Here is a 19,451-nt window from a genome sequence, read left to right as displayed (position 1 = left end):
AGGGGAAGGGGGGAGGTAACGTTCAAATTCGTCCCTGAATTTATTGCTAAGACTCAGAATCCGAGGGTGCCGGAACCTCGGTTCGACTCCTTCCAGATTTCGAGTCTTCGTTCTGTAACAGATGACCCAGACCATCTCCTACTGTGCCCAGTAAGGAGTCTGAGGCTATATCTCAAAAGAACGTCTGCAGTCCGTCCTCAAGTGCAAGCATTGTTTGTTAGCACTGGGAGGACTAAAAGGAGGGTCACCAAGAATACCATTTCGGCATGGATTCGTAGGGTGTTCCATCTGTCCCTGAATCCAGACCCTCCTCCATCACGTCGCCCTAGAGCACATGATGTCAGGGGCGTAGCTACGTCCCTGGCCTTCAAGAAGAATTTTTCAGTGACGCAGGTTCTTCAGGCTGGGGTGTGGAAGCATCGGACGACCTTCACAGCCCACTACCTGCAAGACGTGACCCACAGGAGGCTCGATACGTTCTCTATCGGCCCTGTGGTGGCTGCACAACAGCTGGTTTAGTACCTCAGGCTCCTTAGTGGACAAGTAGCAGAAGGTTGAGGGCATTGTTACCCAGTCTTAGTCTGCATGAATGAAAAGGTTTGTCTGGCCCTTATTCTTTTCTTCATCTTCTCCTCTCTTGGGGAAAGCAGCATCCTGGGTTCTCTGCACAGCTGACCTCAAACCACTGCAGGTAAATCATGTTTCCTTGTGTTCCTAGTATTAAGGTAATACTGTCACGTCCCCATACCCTGACGAGGTGGTATTGGGAGAGTCCTAGCCTAAAGTTTCCATCTAAAGGACTACAGGTCAACTTCCTAGGACGAGTCACACTTTATTATACCTTCACACACAGCTTGCGTAGGCCGCCGTCCTTGCCTAGCAAGGTTCTAGCGGGGTACAGGGACTCCTTATTTTTGAGTGCTGACACACTCAAATAATGAGTCCCCTGGCAAAGCCAAAAGCCAGTACTGGCTGGGACTTTCCACCCTTCCTAATGGGTGAGTCACCCCTATTAAATAGCGTGGTTTGTGTGTCAGTTACGGAACTAATGACAAATTCGTAGATAATTTGTATTTTTCCTAACTATACAAACCTTAGCTATTTAACCAAACTTGCCCGCCAGCCCTATCCCCCTTGAAGTCCTACCTCCAAGCAAAGTGAGCTCAAGCACAGGTGTGTGTGAGGGGGGGGGGGGGGGGGGGGGTTAGCAAGCTACCCTCCCTACCTCCCGCTAACTAGCAGTAGGGTAGTAAACCCTCGTTAAAATTCTAATGGCATACAGTAGTTCCATCATTTGCTGGTTGGTCATTCTGTGGTGTTGATGACTGACAACACTACGGTCGTCGCTTAGGTGAACAAGCAAGGCAGTACCTTTAGGCAGCACCTTTGCCATCTAGCAGTGGAGATGCTAAGATGGGCAGAAGACAACTCATTGTTCCTATCAGCCTGCTTCATTCCAGGCAAAAGGAATGTGCTTGCAGACAATCTAAGCAGAGTGACTCGGATGATAGGCTCTGAGTGGTCTTTGAATCATCTAGTAGCCAACAGTCCTAACTTTGTGAGGTTCTCCAACTGTGGATCTGTTCGCGACATCCCTGAACAATAGGCTCCCTCTCTTCTGCTTCCCAGTTCTGGTTCCTCAGGCTTTCTGGAAAAGTGCATTCCAGCAACGGTGAGACAACATCGACGTTTACGCGTTTCCCCTGTTCTGTCTGATGAGAAGGGTTCTCAACAAGACCAGATCATCTAAGAACCTGTCAATGACCCTCATAGCTCCGCTATATCATCACGCCAAATGGTTCCTGGACCTTCTTCATATCCTGACGAAGGTTCCGAGAGAGCTCCCTCAACTTCACAATTTACCCAGACAACCACATGTAAACATCATTCACAAAGCCGTAGTATCCTTGTGACTTCACGCCTGGAGATTATCCAGCATCTCCTCCCTCAGAGAGGCTTTTTGCAACAGGTTGTGAAAAGGATGTCTGGATACCTTCGAAGGTCGTCCGCTTCAGTCTACCAGGCCAAGTGGACTTTCTTCTGTGGTTGGTATCATGGAAAGGGGTATCTCTCCCCTTCATACCACTATTCCAGCAATAGTAGAGTTCCTCGTTCACCTTTGGGAAGAAAAACTCCTGTCAGTCTCGGCGGTGAAAGGCTACTTCTCAGTAAGGCTGAAAGTAGTTAATATTTCCTCTTCGTTGGAATTTTCTCTCCTCATACAGAGTTTCGAGCTTATCTGCCCTCAGTCGTAAGTTATACAATCTCCATGGATTGTGGTTCTTGTCTTTTGGTCCCTGAAGTGTGCCCCCTACAAACCATTACACCAGGCATCAGATACCCACTTGACCCTGAAGACAGTTTTCCTATTTGTATTGGCCTCGGCCAAGAGAGTTAGCGAATTTCACAGTCTTTCATACGCCGTCTCCCGTTCAAGGGGATGGGGGAGGTAATATTTGGCTTCGTCCCTGAGTTTATCGGCTACGCTACTCCCAGATTTAGGCCCTTCTGGATTGGGAGTCTTCATAACGTAACCGATGATCAAGATAAACTGTTACTTTGTCCAGTGAGGAGTTTGAGGTACTCTCTCAAGAGAACAGCAGCAGCTCGCCCCCGAGCGTCAGCACGGAGATGGTCAAGAGGAAGATCACCAAAAACACCATCTCTGCTCGGATTCGCAGGGTCACTGACCTGGCCCTGAATCTCGATCCTCCTCCACAGATGAGACAACCCAGTGTTTGTGTCGTTAAGGGCATCAGCACGTCCCTAGCGTTCAAGAAGAACTACTCTGTGCTGCATGTCTTACAAGCGGGCATGTGAAAGTGTCGTAAGACCTTCACCCCCACTACCTGTAAGACGTGACCCACATGAACATAGAGATGTTCTCCATTCCATTGGCCCTTTGGTGGCTGCACAACAAGTGGTTTAAACACCTCAGGCTCCTTGAGGAACAAGTAGCAGGTGGTTAAGGGCAGAGGTTACCTGGGATGAATGTTAAGAATGACTGACTCTTGTCTCTTTCATTTTCCCTCTCTTGGGGAACAGCACCTACGGTCCTCTGAAAGTTGGCCTCATCTGTCTGCAGGTAAAACCATTTCCTTGTGTAACCAAACATAAAAATAATGCTTGTTGCATCCCCATACCCCCTGGCGAGGTGGGATTGGGTAACGTCTATGGTTGATTCAAAGAGTCCTATGTTTCTTAGAAATCTTACCTAGACTAGTCACACTGCTTGTTTCACACAATCACACAGATTGCTCAGGCAGCTAAGCAGGTTTTGCACAGATTTTAGTGAGGTATCAGGGTTTCTCCCTGTTACATGCGGAGCATGTACGGGGAAAAACCCTGGGTCAAACACCAGCCAGTTGGTTTGGACTTCCACCTTCCTAAAGGGTGATTCTTCCCTAATAAAGAGCAAAAGGGTTTGTATTTAGTGTCGGAACAAATAACAAATTTGAAAGTAATTTGCATTTTTCCTAATGATACAAACCTTAAGCTCTTTGGCCCACCATTACTTGTACCCTTGTAAGTCCTGCTTGCAATCAAAAGTGACGAGACAACACAGGTGTGTGTGAGCAGGGTAGCAGGCTGCCCCTCCACCCCCGCTAACCAGTGGTGCGTTAGTTACACCTAGCTAAAAGTCTTATGGCTCGTCCTCCAGCTTCCCCGAAATTACATCCCTAATAAAGAGCTCAAGATTTGTGTTGTTAGGAAAAATACAATTTTCAATATTAATCTTACCCGTTGATCATGTAGCTGCAGCTCTGCTGCCCGACAGAAAAAACCTACGGGCGGAATACGCCAGCGATCGCTATACAGGTGGGGGTGTACATCAACAGCGCCATCTGTCGAGTAGGTACTCAAGTACTTCTTGTCAACACAGAACCAATTTTCTCTCTGTCGTGCCACCGGCAAGACCTACTTGATACGCTGTTGTTTTCTGGAGTTGATTTTCACGTTATTTGGTGAAGTATTCTCTCTAGTTATTAGCTTTCGCTGTGCAGAAGTTATCCTCAATACTTTCTCACTTTCATTGATTAGATTTTGGATTATTTGTTGACGACTTGGATAGATTTTGGATTTCCCCCCTTTGACTAATTCAAGATGTCTGACCCTACTCAAGTCCCCAAGTACAGGAAGTGTAGCGCTAGGGACTGTTCTAGGCGTCTTCCGAAGGCCTCTATCGATCCGCACACCGTTTGTTCCAATTGTAGGGGTAAAGCCTGTCAATTGGAAGATCGATGTGAGGAATGCGCTGGGCTTTCGGAATTCGATTTTCAAGAATTCATTAAGTATGCACGTAGTCTAGAGAAGGATAGGATCAGGAGGAGTTCGTCTCGCTCTATTGATTTTTCCTCTCCCCATGCCCCACAACCTATTCCTTCCCCTGTAGTGGTTACACCCGACCCTCCTACTAGCTCTCATCAACCTTCGATGGCGGATATGATGCGTGCCATTCAGGCTCTTGGTGAGAGAGTTGAGTCATTAGCGAATGACCGCAATCAACTGATGGCTGACGTCAGGGAGTTGAAAGGTAAAAGTGCAGTGGGAAGTGAAGTGAGTGTCAGTGCAGTGAAAAGTGTCAGTGTTACGCATGAGGGTGTGTCTGTTCGTGCCTGTCGTCCTCCCAGTCCGGGACCTCTTGCAAGCTCCCAAGCCCAGGGGAGAAGCAATGTCGTACGACCAAAGGGTTCGACAGGCCTTGATCAGCGGACAGACGTTCCCTCCGTGGTTGAGGACGTATCTTGCCGAGATCGTCCCACCCACAAACAGACGAGTGAGCCCATTCATTCCTCGTCTGCGGAAGAGGTTTCTCGACAGAAACGCTGGACCAAGGTCTCACGACCTCTCAAGCGCAAGGTCCCTTCCGAGCGAGTCCAACGGCCCAGGTGTAGCCACTGGGTCAGTTCGGACTCGCCGCAGTCCTCCGAAGACTGCACACCTCCCAAGAGAGGTAGAGTGGTTCCGCAGCAGGCAATCACTCCGTCTGTTGCCGCACCAGCCGCTGTAGACCCTAAGTGGTCTTTGCTGCAGTCTATGCAGACTCAGCTAGCTTCCTTCATGCAGGAGTATCGTGCTGAGAAGGTTGACGCTGCACCCGTTAGCCTACAACCTGCCACGGTTGTGCGCCCAGCTGACACTGCGGCTGCCTGCTCCCACACTCCGGCTGTGAGAGCTCCACCACCTATGCGCAGTCGACCCTGCCAGACGCATGTTGACGTTAGCCGACGTGCGGCACCCTCCGTTGATGTGCGTGAGCTACCACATCAGCAGGAAGGTGGAGTCAAGCTGCCGTGTTTTGACGCGGTGCGTCAGTCTCCGCAACCCACGGTGGTCCCCACCACGCACCATCACTCCGCTTTGGTTGTTGCCAGCTCTCAGACTGACCAACAGCGGCATGACGTTGGATCCAGTGCAGCTACGCATGCACCCGTGCTGCCGGATTCAGCCGTTCAGCCTTTATCTCCTCCTTTGCCGCTTCCTCCTCAGCATTCGGATGAAGGAATCTCTGATGACGACGAAGCTGCGCATTTGGACGACCAACACTCCGACATAGATGAACCCAAGACTACGCCTCCCTCCTTAGACTTTAGGAAAGTCCTTGCCCTGTTTAAGGAGTTGTATCCGGACCAGTTTGTGTCTGCAGCTCCACGCTCACCTCCCTCTGAGTTCGCTTTAGGCATGCAGTCAGCAGCTCCTGCCTTTACGAAGCTCGTACTCGCTCGCTCGTCCAAGAGAGCTTTAAGGGTACTGGGAGAGTGGTTGCAGGCCAAGAAGCAACTTGGGAAGACATCCTTCATGTTTCCCCCAGCCAAGCTTGCTTCCAGATCTAGCGTCTGGTATGCCACGGGAGAGGTTCTCGGCTTGGGAGTTCCTGCCTCTGCCCAGGGCGACTTCTCAAGTCTGGTAGACTCTCCCCGCAGACTGGCTATGAGACGCTCCAAGATTTGCTGGACTTCTTCGGACATGGACCATCTTTTGAAGGGAGTTTTCCGTGCGTTCGAGATCTTTAACTTCCTGGACTGGTGTTTGGGAGCGTTGAGCAGGAAGGCCTCCCCTTCGGATAAGGATTCTGCCATGCTCATCATGTCCTGCATGGACAAAGCCATACGGGATGGGTCTGGCGAGCTTGCGGCTTCTTTCGTGTCTGGAGTTCTCAAGAAGCGGGATCACCTTTGCTCCTTCTTGTCGGCGGGAGTCACCCCATGTCAGAAGTCAGAACTGATGTTTGCTCCGCTATCGAAGTGTCTCTTTCCTGAAGAGTTGATCAAGGGGATTGCCGCCTCGTTGATCCAGAAAGACACTCATGATCTGGTGGCGTCATCCGCACGTAAAGTCACAGCTTTACCTTCCGTGCCTAGACCTAGGATGGACACACCAGCGTCTAGGTTCATTCCGCCCTTTCGTGGCAGAACCTCCAGCAGAGGAGGTACTCGTGCCGATAGTCAACGTGGCAACAAGAAGAAGGGTTCCAAGTCCTCAAGAGGCAGAGTCTGACTGCCACCTTCTTCAGACAGCAGTGGGAGCCAGGCTCAAGAACTACTGGCAGGCCTGGGAGAACAGGGGTGCAGACGCACAGTCTGTGAAGTTACTCAGAGAGGGGTACAGGATTCCATTCTTGCGCAAGCCCCCTCTAGCAACAACTCCCATCGACCTCTCTCCAGGTACAGAGAGGAGGTCAAGAGGCTAGCTTTACAGCAAGAGGTGTCTCTCTTGCTACAAAAGGGAGCGGTAGTCATAGTCCGGGACCATCAATCCCCGGGCTTCTACAACCGTCTCTTCTTAGTGGCGAAGAAGACAGGAGGGTGGAGACCGGTGCTAGACGTCAGTGCTCTAAATGTCTTTGTCACCAAGCAGACGTTCACCATGGAGACGACGAAGTCGGTTCTAGCATCGGTCAGGAAGGAAGACTGGATGGTCTCGTTAGACCTAAAGGACGCGTACTTTCACGTCCCCATCCACCCAGATTCCCAACCTTTTCTAAGGTTCGTTTTTGGGAAGGTGGTATTCCAGTTCCAAGCCCTGTGCTTTGGCCTAAGCACGGCACCTCTAGTGTTTACCAAACTGATGAGGAATATTGCCAAATTCCTGCATTTAGCAGACATCAGAGCCTCCCTCTATTTGGACGACTGGCTTTTAAGAGCTGCGTCAAGTCGTCGCTGTCTGGAGAATCTAAAATGGACTCTGGATCTGACCAAGGAATTGGGTCTCCTGGTCAATATGGAAAAGTCCCAACTCGTCCCATCCCAAACTATAGTATATCTAGGTATGGAGATTCAGAGTCAAGCTTTTCGGGCTTTTCCGTCGGCCCCCAGAATCAGTCAAGCCCAAGAATGCATCCAGAGCATGCTGAAGAAGAACCGATGTTCAGTCAGACAGTGGATGAGTCTGATAGGGACGCTTTCATCTCTGGACCAGTTCATCGCGTTAGGGAGACTCCACCTCCGACCCCTTCAGTATCACCTAGCTGCTCACTGGAGAAAGGACATGACGCTAGAAGCGGTCTCAGTTCCTATCTCCGAGAAGATGAAGTCTGCACTGACTTGGTGGAAGAACAACATTCTTCTCAGGGAAGGTCTGCCACTGGCTGTTCAGACCCCCGACCACCTTCTCTTCTCGGACACATCGGACACGGGGTGGGGTGCGACTCTGGACGGTCGGGAATGCTCGGGCACGTGGAATTCGGATCAAAGAGCACTGCACATCAACTGCAAGGAGCTACTGGCAGTTCATCTGGCCTTGAGAAGCTTCAAGTCCCTCCTTCTAGGCAAGGTGGTGGAGGTGAACTCCGACAACACCACAGCCTTGGCGTACATCTCCAAGCAAGGAGGGACTCATTCGATGACGTTGTTCGAGATCGCAAGGGACCTCCTCACCTGGTCAAGAGATCGAAACATATCTCTAGTAACGAGGTTCATTCAAGGCGACATGAATGTCATGGCAGACCGCCTCAGCCGGAAGGGTCAGATCATCCCTACAGAATGGACCCTTCACAAGAATGTTTGCAACAGACTATGGGCCTTGTGGGGTCAGCCCACCATAGATCTGTTCGCTACCTCGATGACCAAGAGGCTCCCAAATTATTGCTCACCGATTCCGGACCCAGCAGCAGTTCACATAGATGCCTTTCTTCTGGATTGGTCCCATCTAGACCTTTATGCGTTCCCCCCGTTCAAGATTGTCAACAAGGTACTGCAGAAGTTCGCCTCTCACGAAGGGACAAGGTTGACGTTGGTTGCTCCCCTCTGGCCCGCGAGAGAATGGTTCACCGAGGTACTGCAATGGCTAGTAGACGTTCCCAGAACTCTTCCTCTAAGAGTGGACCTTCTGCGTCAGCCGCATGTAAAGAAGGTACACCCAAGCCTCCACGCTCTTCGTCTGACTGCCTTCAGACTATCGAAAGACTCTCAAGAGCTAGAGGCTTTTCGAAGGAGGCAGCCAGAGCGATTGCCAGAGCAAGGAGGACATCCACTCTCAAGGTCTACCAGTCAAAATGGGAAGTCTTCCGAAGCTGGTGCAAGGCGAATTCAGTATCCTCAACCAGTACCTCTGTAACTCAGATAGCTGACTTCCTTTTACACCTAAGGAAGGTAAGATCCCTTTCAGCTCCTACGATCAAAGGTTACAGAAGCATGTTGGCAGCAGTCTTCCGCCACAGAGGCTTAGATCTTTCCAACAACAAAGATCTACAGGACCTCCTTAAGTCTTTTGAGACCTCGAAGGAGCGTCGGTTGGCCACACCAGGTTGGAACTTAGACGTGGTTTTAAGGTTCCTGATGTCAGCAAGGTTCGAACCGCTTCAATCAGCCTCTTTTAAAGATCTCACTTTGAAGACTCTTTTCCTCGTCTGCTTAGCAACAGCTAAAAGAGTCAGTGAGATACACGCCTTCAGCAGGAACATAGGATTTACATCTGAAACGGCTACATGTTCCTTACAGCTTGGTTTTTTAGCCAAAAACGAACTCCCTTCTCGTCCTTGGCCCAAATCGTTCGAGATTCCAAGTCTGTCCAGTTTGGTTGGAAACGAATAAGAGAGAGTCCTATGCCCAGTAAGAGCTCTTAAGTACTATTTAAGACGTACGAAGCATTTACGAGGACAATCAGAAGCTTTATGGTGCTCTATTAAGAAACCTTCTTTACCGATGTCGAAGAACGCAGTGTCTTATTACATCAGACTTTTGATTAGAGAAGCTCATTCTCTTCTGAATGAGGAAGACCATGCTTTGCTGAAGGTAAGGACACATGAAGTTAGAGCTGTCGCAACTTCAGTGGCCTTCAAACAAAACAGATCTCTGCAGAGTGTAATGGATGCAACCTATTGGAGAAGCAAGTCAGTGTTCGCATCATTTTACCTTAAAGATGTCCAGTCTCTTTACGAGAACTGCTACACCCTGGGACCATTCGTAGCAGCGAGTGCAGTAGTAGGTGAGGGCTCAACCACTACATTCCCATAATCCCATAACCTTCTTTTAATCTTTCTCTTGAAATGTTTTTATTGTTGTTTTTGGGTTGTACGGAAGGCTAAGAAGCCTTTCGCATCCTGGTTGATTTGGCGGGTGGTCAAATTCTTTTCTTGAGAAGCGCCTAGATTAGAGGTTGTGATGAGGTCCTTTAGTATGGGTTGCAGCCCTTCATACTTCAGCACCTAGGAGTCGCTCAGCATCCTAAGAGGATCGCGAGGCTCAGTAAGGAAGACGTACTTAAAAAGGCAGAGTAATTGTTCAAGTCGACTTCCTTACCAGGTACTTATTAATTTTATGTTTGTTATTTTGAATAACTGCTAAAATGAAATACGAAATACTTAGCTTCTAATGTTAACATGTATGCTGGTCTCCACCCACCCCCCTGGGTGTGAATCAGCTACATGATCAACGGGTAAGATTAATATTGAAAAATGTTATTTTCATTAGTAAAATAAATTTTTGAATATACTTACCCGTTGATCATGAATTAAAGGACCCATCCTTCCTCCCCAATAGAGACCCAGTGGACCGAGGAGAAAATTGGTTCTGTGTTGACAAGAAGTACTTGAGTACCTACTCGACAGATGGCGCTGTTGATGTACACCCCCACCTGTATAGCGATCGCTGGCGTATTCCGCCTGTAGGTTTTTTCTGTCGGGCAGCAGAGCTGCAGCTACATGATCAACGGGTAAGTATATTCAAAAATTTATTTTACTAATGAAAATAACATATTACTTAGAAATTTGTCATATTTATTATGTCCCCTTTCTTCAAACAATTAGAGTCAGTCAATGTATAGATTATGAACGAGCTCACCCCTACTGTGTACTTATCTATTTACCTCCCATTGAAGTCTTTTACTCCTTCCAGCACTGATTGCCCAGGCTGTCATCCTACGAGGAAAACGAGGTGTCAGGCTGCCTCTTGAGGAGCTCCTATGAAGCACATGAGGTCATCCTGGGACAGTAGCCAGCCAGTTGGTTTGAGGTCTTCAACCCACCTTAAGGTGAGTCTCCTATGTAAAGAACGGAAGGTTTGTATGCTGCACTGGAACAAATGAAAATGATTCCGTAACTGGAATACAAACCAACGCTATTTATAGGGGATATATAGGGGTATTACTTTCGGCAAAGCTGAAAGGACGAGCCAATGTAATTTAGCAAGGGTTAACCAACCAGACTGCTAGTTAGTGGAGGGATGGGGGTTAGTAGCTTCCTCTCTCAACTACACACCTGTGACTGTGCTTTGCTTTGCTTTTGGCTCGGATGGAGAACGGTTGTTACTGCTCTCCCTCTTCACCAATTTGGACAGCCATTACTAATCACTTTTAAATATAAAACTTACCCGCTGGTTATATAATGGCTAAAGTCCCCGACGCCCACGGCAGAAAATTCAAAATCTCTTGCGCAGCTTAGCGCATATAAGCCAGGTGTACCCCAGCGCCCTCGCGGTACCACAGGTAGAACTATACTCGACCAATTCAGATTTTCTCTGCCGCCATAGCTGGCTGAACTATTGGAAATTCTCTCTTGTTTTCTTACTCTGTTTTGGACGTTATTTGGTGATGTATTAACGTTTTTGAGGTTTGGCTTTCGCATATTTGTTTTATTTGATCTGTGATCACGTATTTTAACTTAAAAGGTAGGGTTGGAAGGTTTTTCAACCTATTTTAAACCTCACGAAAGCATAGGGGCAAAATGTAAACATTTCGACCATTGATGACGTCACAGCCTCTTCCGTAGGCTAAAAGTCTGTCTTGCCTTTTACAAAGAATATAAGTGTTTATGCTTTTAGAGTTTTAAGTTATAAATTAAATTAAAGGAATTATTTTGAGAAAATTTTATCCTTTTAATATTTTTTTTTAGATAATCTTCGATCTGTTTGCAAAGATTAACTACAGTTCAGTTTATTTTTGTTACGCAGTAATCAGTATCGTTACGATGTTACATATATTGTAGCGATTTCATGAATAGTACTTTCTTCTTACTTCCCAAGTCTTTAATTGTACTTTATAAAAGTAACATTTTATTTAGCTATGAAATGATCCTTTCAGTATTTTTCCTTAGTCAGAGATTAAAGGAAGTTACAGTTCAGTTTATTTTATACGATGCAGTATTCTTTACATTCGTCGTAGCGCACGATTCTTTGTATCATTGTTGCTTTGGTGATTTTCGGAATAGTAAATTGTTCGTATATTATTTGTAGATGTTCCAATGATGCGAGTGATGATTCATCTTTTATTGGAACCCCTTAATTTAAGGGTTTATTTTGATTATAAGTCTTTCCCTACGGAGTTCATTTCCTTTGAGAGAGTGTCTACTTTGGCTTTCAGGTAATTATGAAACTATCTTTGTGCCAAAGAGTAAAGTGCAAATTTTTTATTGATAAATTGTGCAGTGAATTTTTCCAGTGGAGAGCGCTTCTATTCGGACCTGTCGTTATCCTAACCCTAGACCTCTATCGAGCTCCCGGACCCAGGGGAGAAGTTAAGTCAAATGGCGAAAGGAATTGAGAGGGTAACCAGGCGTTACAGTCTTTTAGACCTGAACTGAAGTCCTCTCGTGCGTTTTCTGTCGATCACCAGAACGCTCACCCTCGCTATAGATAAAGCGAGGTGTTAGTGTTTTCAAAGGCGCTAAGCTGAAAACAAAATTAGATTCGTTCTGCGTGTGTTACGTTTCATGCGGCGCAGACGCAGTGCCGCCATGCCACCTGATGGGTGTCGTCTCTTGACAGTGGCAAGCGCTATGGTTCGACGCAGTTAATGCTGAATACGTTTCGCCTAAGGTTGATCCTTGATCTTTGTAGTTAGGCATAAAACAGCATCTATCTTCGTTTATGCAGTCTTTTCAGCCTGCCTTTAACAGTGCGGTTGGGTGTCTCGATTCCGGTCTTTGACACGGACGCACAGGCGTCGTTTCTTTAACAGTGAGGACTCGTTGTCGCACAGGCGGCCTACCAACCGCAATGTTCAATGGTGGGGGAAAGTGGATGTTTTACTTCGACTGCTTGACGCAAACCGACGGCTCATAGCACCTAGTATTAGTCTATACAGACGTGCTGTCGTTCGCCAGGTAGCAGAGCCGGCGAAGCGTCATTGGAACGGTGCGGCAACGGAAACGGAACGTCAACGGAATGGAGCGAAGCGCCACGTCAGTGTGGACGCTTCAGCATCAGTGTAGAAGCTTTCAGCGTCAGTATGGACACTTCAGCGTCAGTATGGACACTTCAGCATCAGTATGGACGCTTCAGCACCAGTGTGGACGTTTCAGCGTCAGTGTGGACGCTTTAGCACTAGTGTGGGCGCTTCAGCATCAGTGTGGACACTTCAGCGGCAGGGTGGACGCTTCGCTACTTATGACTACAGTGTATAGACTTTGATGTATTAAGTTATTGTTGCTCAGGCGCTATATTAAGAAATAAATCTTAACTAGAAAGATATTATGTTCTCGAACCAAGGCTGGCTGGGCTAGCTCTTGGTTGGGAGAACTAGAATTAAAACCCCTAATTATTGAGGTCTGAATTCATAATCATAAGGAGTGGATTCCTAAGAATCAAGACTTCTCTTCCTAGGATAGAGATTGTTAAAGGAAGGGATTAACTTTCAGAAACTCATGAGAATTTTTCTAGAGAGTTTCCCTCATATTTTTTACCTGCTGCTCCTCGTTTCGACTTTAGAGTTTTCGCTAGTTGAGTTGATGGTGTCGCTATTTATTTTATTTTATTTGTATTACAAGCCAGCTACAACCCTAGTTGGGAAAGCAAGATGCTTTAACCCAAAGGGCTCCTTTAGGGAACGATGGCCTAGTAAATTAATGGTAAAATAAAGTAATGAATTAACATTAAATCATTCTCAGGAAAATAACGAAGCTTACTGTAGAGATTGATACAGCGCTTGCAGCTGCAACAACAGAAAGGGCATTAAGGCCTTTATGAGAATAGAACGTAAAAGTATATCTCCCACCACGGGCAGATCTTTTATGATTTAATGTTTTATGTTTTTTAACCTCTCTTGTTAGTGACTCGTAAACATAGCACAGTGCTCTGGAGGAGGTGTTTGTTCGTTTTCACCTTGCCCCTAGTCCTATATCTCTAACTTACGTTCCAACCTTTGAGAGAAGGAAGGTCGGTAGGCTGAGGTTCTTCGTGGACCTTGTGCATTAAATGTCTGTTCCGCCAAGCGATATTGTTGATGCAGTCCAAGACGGTCTCTCTCCACTTTGGAATGATGAAGTAATGCTCTTTTCTTCGCCTATGATTAGCGAGCTATGACATCACAACCATGTGACATAGTATCTTGAAAAGAGCAAAGTTGGAATGTCTTGAAGCGATTAGTTCGTCATCGCTATGGTATCAGGGACCTTGTAACTGTTTTCTGCATATTAGAATGCAGTTCCCTGACGAGAATAACATTCTACGTTTTCCCTGTCTACCAGACTAGGTAGTTACTCGTCATGTATGCACGCGAACAGAACTTACCTTCGCAGCAGTCGTGTTTGGTGCTTGAACAGGAAGCAATCGAGTGTGTTTTTTCTTCCACGAGAGAAGCAGAAGTCAGACAAGTCACATACAATCCTAGCTCTTCCTCTGGATTCTGACTCACTTTCAGGGAGGAAGGACTTTGTCCTCATCGAAGGACGCTTAACCTAGAATTGGTAGTCACCAATCAATTTGTCCAAGACCTTTCAAGAGTCGTATGTTTTCTATTTACTTATCCTGCTGTATCTAACGTTCGCCGTAAGTTTTTTCTTTTCGGAAGAAGGTGACGTGTCAGCACCAGAATCGTGTAAGACACATGGTTCTTTGGGGGAAAAGGTGCTCAGTTTGCTTCTGTTCACACTTCTTCTCCTCCCCCAGTTTGGAGAAAGGTCTATTACTTTCTTCTGAGGTCTAGCGACTACTGTTGACGGTGTCTCTCAGCATTGGATACGTTCGGTTCGCGCACAAGGCGCACTTGAAATGTCATAGGGACACTCCCAGGTCGCTCACAGAACTGCGGTTGATTTTTTCTCCCAGCTTTCGCCCATGCTTGAGTTGGCGCACTCGCTACCCCGCGAGTGTAGATTTGGTCTGAGCTAAAAGAGGTCTATTTCATCTGTGTTTAGCGTTTACGATTCTCGGGGGGGAGAAAATTTTCTCCTATAGAGTCTAAGGACTACCATAGATCAAAGAAATGGTTTTCCGATTTGTGTCAGAAGTCATAGTTCTCCTATGCTTAGTAACGCTTCCTCGCAGAGATATGCTCGTGTTATGAGAAGCGTTAGCAGTCTGGTCTCTCGCTTATGGCAGACGTCATGCAGACACAGACGCAAGTTCTGGTCTCTCCCTCACGCAGTCCCAGACGCAGACGCCAGTCTGGTCGTATGTTGGACGCTAACTGTCAAAGTTGATCCTTTCAACAAGTTGTCCCATTTTCGCGTTCTGCGGGTCGAGTGACTATCACTCATGCGGACGCATCCTACACGTGGACAACTCGGCAATCGGTTCCGTCTTTCCATCAATGACCGGACGCGATGCTGTCGCCTCCACGCAGCACGCTGTAGATTTACAACAAGCGGGGCACACACACAGCGCTGTACCCACACGACAAGGTAAACGCATACAGCACGCTGACTCCTTATGGAAATGCAACAACATGCGACATTATGGTTGCATGCTAGACGCACACAGTCAAGTCTTTTTTCACAGCAGTTTAACCAGACTCTTGTCTCTCCTTCGCGTCTCTCTGGCCTCGCAGCTAATGCTCCCTCTTGTCAAGCTTTGGCCTTCAAGTTTGTTGAACACTTGCTGATTACACAAGAATCAGGTCTTAACCTCACAGCATGAGGTTCACGTGGTTGACGCTTCTTTTCAACGCCTAGCTTTAATATCGGTTTCTTGTGACCGATATGGACGAGTTTTGGGAGGCGGTTCTAGATCCCGATTCTCTCTCACGATATGTTGAGTGTAGGCAACATGCTGGAACCGTTCTGGACTCATGCTGGGACCATGCTGGGTGCATGCTGGAAGCATGTCTTTAGTCCTTTTCCCCGTGTCAGGATCACGAACGTTTTATGTTAAACCATCAAGCTTTAGGTCTAGCTGCCTCCAGTATTTCGGAAAACCCCTAAGATCTAGAGGGTTGTTCGAAGGAGACAGCTGAGGCTTTTGCTTGTACAAAGGTATTTATCCTAACATACAAACAATTAGATTATTTCACACACACCCTTATTCATCACAGTGTGAGCAGGGTAATGCATACTACTCAAATCCCCCCCCCCCCCCGCGCTAACTAGCAGTGGGGTAGATATACCTCTCTAAAAGTCTCATGGGTAGTTCCCAGCTTTGCCTAAAGTATATTCCTTAGAAAGAGATCAAGGTTTGTATTGTTAGGAAAAATACAAATTACTTCCCCTATACTTTAACAATGAGAAAGTCCAGCTTTCGCAGCATCCAAATGTAAAAACTATTGATTAATGTAGCGGGTGTTTGAGCCCAATGGTGGTGTTTTTGCTCTGCATGCCACCGGGATGTTGTTAGCTCCTCAGTTCCATTTTGGTAGGCATCGGATAACTAACTTTTGTTGATCTCTGATTTTACTGAGTTGATCATTGTAGACCAAGAGCGGCCATAGATTCGGCTTTGTCCTGGAATTGAGGAAAGGACGGGCAATAATTTCACGAGCAAACATCATGTGGATCTTCGCACGATCTGTAAGTACAGTACTCAGGACTTCGCGTGTCTTGAATGCTGGACTTTGGCTACCAAATAATGGCTCGAGTACAGCATGGTTAAAGAAAAATGAAGACGGCAATAAAAGACAAGCATTCTGGCTCATTGGAATATGATACTTTGCCTTCGGCTTCGCACATTTCACACATGTTGTTGAAGCTAACACAAGAAGATATTCAAGGAATGGAAGATCCTTGTCGAAGGTTAATGACAAGTCAGCAAAGGAGTTGTGGTCTTCCTTTGTATGGAGTAAAATTCCATCATTAGAGAATTTCTAGAAGTTGTAAAAATATGCTCTTCTGGATGACAAAGAGTTGGTAAGTCTCCTGGCTCCCCCTCTCTCTTCACATCCTCCTTCAACTCTTTCATCAGTCCCAGGTCCAAGTTTCTCTTCCCCAGAGGCTCCTCCTTATTCCCCTGCTACAAGAACATGGAATATAATTGGACCTGTTGCATCAGGACACTAAGTTACTACAAAGACATCATGATCGTACACCTTCCCTGGACAGGGAGGAGCAAGAAGTGAAACAAGAGAGATCGCCAAAAGATCAGAGTTGGCCTCTGATTGGGACCCAAAGTCCCCTTCGTCTGACGTAATTCTAGTACTCACGAAGGTCTCTCGCTGTAACAATCATCAATATGAAGAAGAGTGCCATGTGACGTATTGGGGTTTACTCGCCCATATTACAGTTACCAAAAGATCGTCGTCAATACATGGATGATCCTTTTAAAATTTGGGATTTTTTGATGCAGGCTTATCTGTTAGCATTCCTGGCTACTTGTTCTGAGGGTAGAGTTTTATAAGAAGAATAGAAAGAAAACCAAGAGATTCGTCAGCTTTTGACGTGATAACGTCCAAGCTTATGCCAAAATAACACTTTAGTAGGTCCCTTCTCTTGCCTTCGGGACCTATAGTGTTTCCTTCGGATTCCTCTCGGCCTAGGTTCTCGGGAGGAATTCGTTTGGGGGGGGGAGATAGAACCCAGGCTTGTGCTAGGAGAATGCTTCATGAAAAATTGAAGAATCACCTTTTCCAGCAAAGGTAATTCTGTACTCCTTTAGATTTCTTTTGAAGTCTTCATTCTGCTGTACTGACTGACATCTGGGAGCACTTACCCTATGGAAGTTTTGGCCTTCATTGGGCATCACTGATGTTCCATCTGTGGAGGCGCCAGAGGACGTGACATCCGCCGACATGATTTCGTCTGCTGTTGAGAAGAATTGCTGTTGCCATCTCCCAAGATCTCAACTTTGAAGACTGATAACGAGAAGAAGCGTACGCGTTTCTCTTCCCTCTCTATTTCTTTTTCTTCTTGAACCCTTCAACCTCATCCTCCACTGCTGACCCTTTTGATGCCATGTCTTCTACCCCAAAGAAGTAGTCGCAACAAGTTCAATAAGACCGTTCTGTCTCAGTCTCGTGAGATTCCAATCGGTCACTCCGCACGTACATTACGAGCGAGAGAGACGTTGGCATTCCGAGAACCAACCCGGTTCGTTAAATTTCAACGGCTCTTCCGGCTTCATTAGAATCATTCTGTACTCTTATTAAGAGACTCAGGTTTGTATGGTAGTTTGGGAAAATATGATTACTTTTGAAATTTGAGACATAAAGTATCTTCAAAATTTATTTGCTCCTACAAATACATATTTCTCTTTATTATGGGTATATCACTCTGGCTTAGCTGGAAAACGAGCCATAACCTCGGGTAAAATGTTTTTGGTTTTTTTCCAGCTAAGCCAGAACAACATAACCATAGTATAGCTTGCTACCCCTCCCCCTCACACACACAGTGTGTGCTCCACTTTACTTTTGGCTTGGATGGCAAGCGGATGTCTCCGCTCCCATCCTCGCTTGACGGCCATTAATGTTCTGTCTTTTAACTTACTTTTTCTTATACTTAATATATTTAAACATTATTGATGTTTATATATATTCTTGTGTATAGAATATAATAAGTTTCCTTTTCAGTGTTTGTGCGGTGTGTGTAGTGTATGTCTACGAGAGTGATCGCCGGCTTAGCGCTAGGCCACCACGATTCTCTTCTTGGTCACGGCCGTTCACTCCTAGGCCACCATGGTTGCCTTCATGGAGAGCGGCCCCTCTCTTGAGGTCGTTCACCTCTTACTCCGTACTACGTCTTCTACAATAGCTTCTTGGACCAAGTCGCTATTTCGTTTTATTTATTTCAATTATTTTTATGGAATCTAATTGTATTTTTAACTTTTCAGCTCGGGGGAACACTTCCTTTCGGGGGTGTTTGATTCTTGGAACATTCAAAGTCAGTTACATAATTATAGTTGTTATAATTCCGTTTTTGTTTTTCGCCCTCCCTCCTCGCCCGTGCATGTCAGTGGGGGAGGAGGGCGCATACCTAACTTTCATTCTTATATTTTACTTTCTCTCGGGGTTACTCTTCGGAGTTTTCACCCGGGGGAATTTCTGTAAAGTAATTATTCTTTTTTATTTCCCAGTTTACAATGCTGTTTCTCTGTGGACTGTAGTGTGCCTTCGAAGCAAAGCTGTCCTGTTTATGCCGGGGGAGTCTGCTGTGTCTGCCGTCTCTCTAGGACATCATCATGGGCGTTCCCTTCTCTTAGAAGTTCCCCCGTGACTACTGTCAGCTCTTCAGTGCATCCTAGAGTGATAAGGAGGTTCGCCTCCTTGGGTAGTTAGTTAACTTCCCATCTTAACCTTTTTCCTGGTCCTTAGGCGGTTATGCTCTTGGGGCTGAGCGACCGCCCTTGTAACTTGCTCAAGGGGCTGAGCGGTCGCTTCTGTAGCTATGCGCAAAGGGCTGAGCAGCGGCAGAATCAGTCTTGTGACCTCTCTCGTTCGCGAGGGAAGCCGGTGTAAGGGCTCCTCTTCGGAGGATTGCTCCTTATGATTTCTTCTACGAAGTGTCTCCTCCCGTTCGCGTGAGAGGACACTCATAGAGACTCCTCTCCGGAGAATTGTTCCTGTTTACGTCAGCTGATCCTACGCCCCTTGGGGGCACCATCACCAGTCTCTTCTACGAAGTGTTCACCTCAGCCACTCATAGAGACTCCTCTTCAGAGGATTGTTCCTGTTGAAACAGCTTGCTGTTCAGTCACTAACACTTCGGTGTTTAGTGACAGGGAAACTTCGGTTTCTCGTTTCTCTGACCCTTCGGGGTCTCGTAACTTTAGTTACGCAGATCCTTCGGGCTCTCGTAACTTTGTCACTACAGTGAACCCTCGTTTATCGTGGTAGATAGGTTCCAAACCCAACCGCTATAGCTGAAAATCCGCGAA

The 19,451-nt window shown here is 46.7% G+C and overlaps 1 protein-coding gene across 3 annotated transcripts in view; it reads left to right on the top strand.

Annotated features, from left to right (window-relative positions):
- LOC137618695 (zinc finger protein 888-like) overlaps window positions 1–19,451 on the top strand; it is a 169,878-nt gene that overhangs the window by 23,083 nt on the left and 127,344 nt on the right. For all 3 annotated transcript variants that reach the window (XR_011039796.1, XM_068348857.1, XM_068348856.1), the window contains exon 2: window positions 10,335–10,470. The gene's annotated coding sequence lies outside the window, so the exon portion shown is untranslated. The remainder of the gene's footprint in view (window positions 1–10,334; window positions 10,471–19,451) is intronic.

Source organism: Palaemon carinicauda, chromosome 25, assembly GCF_036898095.1.
Source record: "Palaemon carinicauda isolate YSFRI2023 chromosome 25, ASM3689809v2, whole genome shotgun sequence".
Lineage (NCBI taxonomy): Eukaryota > Metazoa > Arthropoda > Malacostraca > Decapoda > Palaemonidae > Palaemon > Palaemon carinicauda.
The sequence above is the reverse complement of the archived record's forward strand: the minus strand, read 5'-3'. Positions and strand labels throughout refer to the sequence as shown.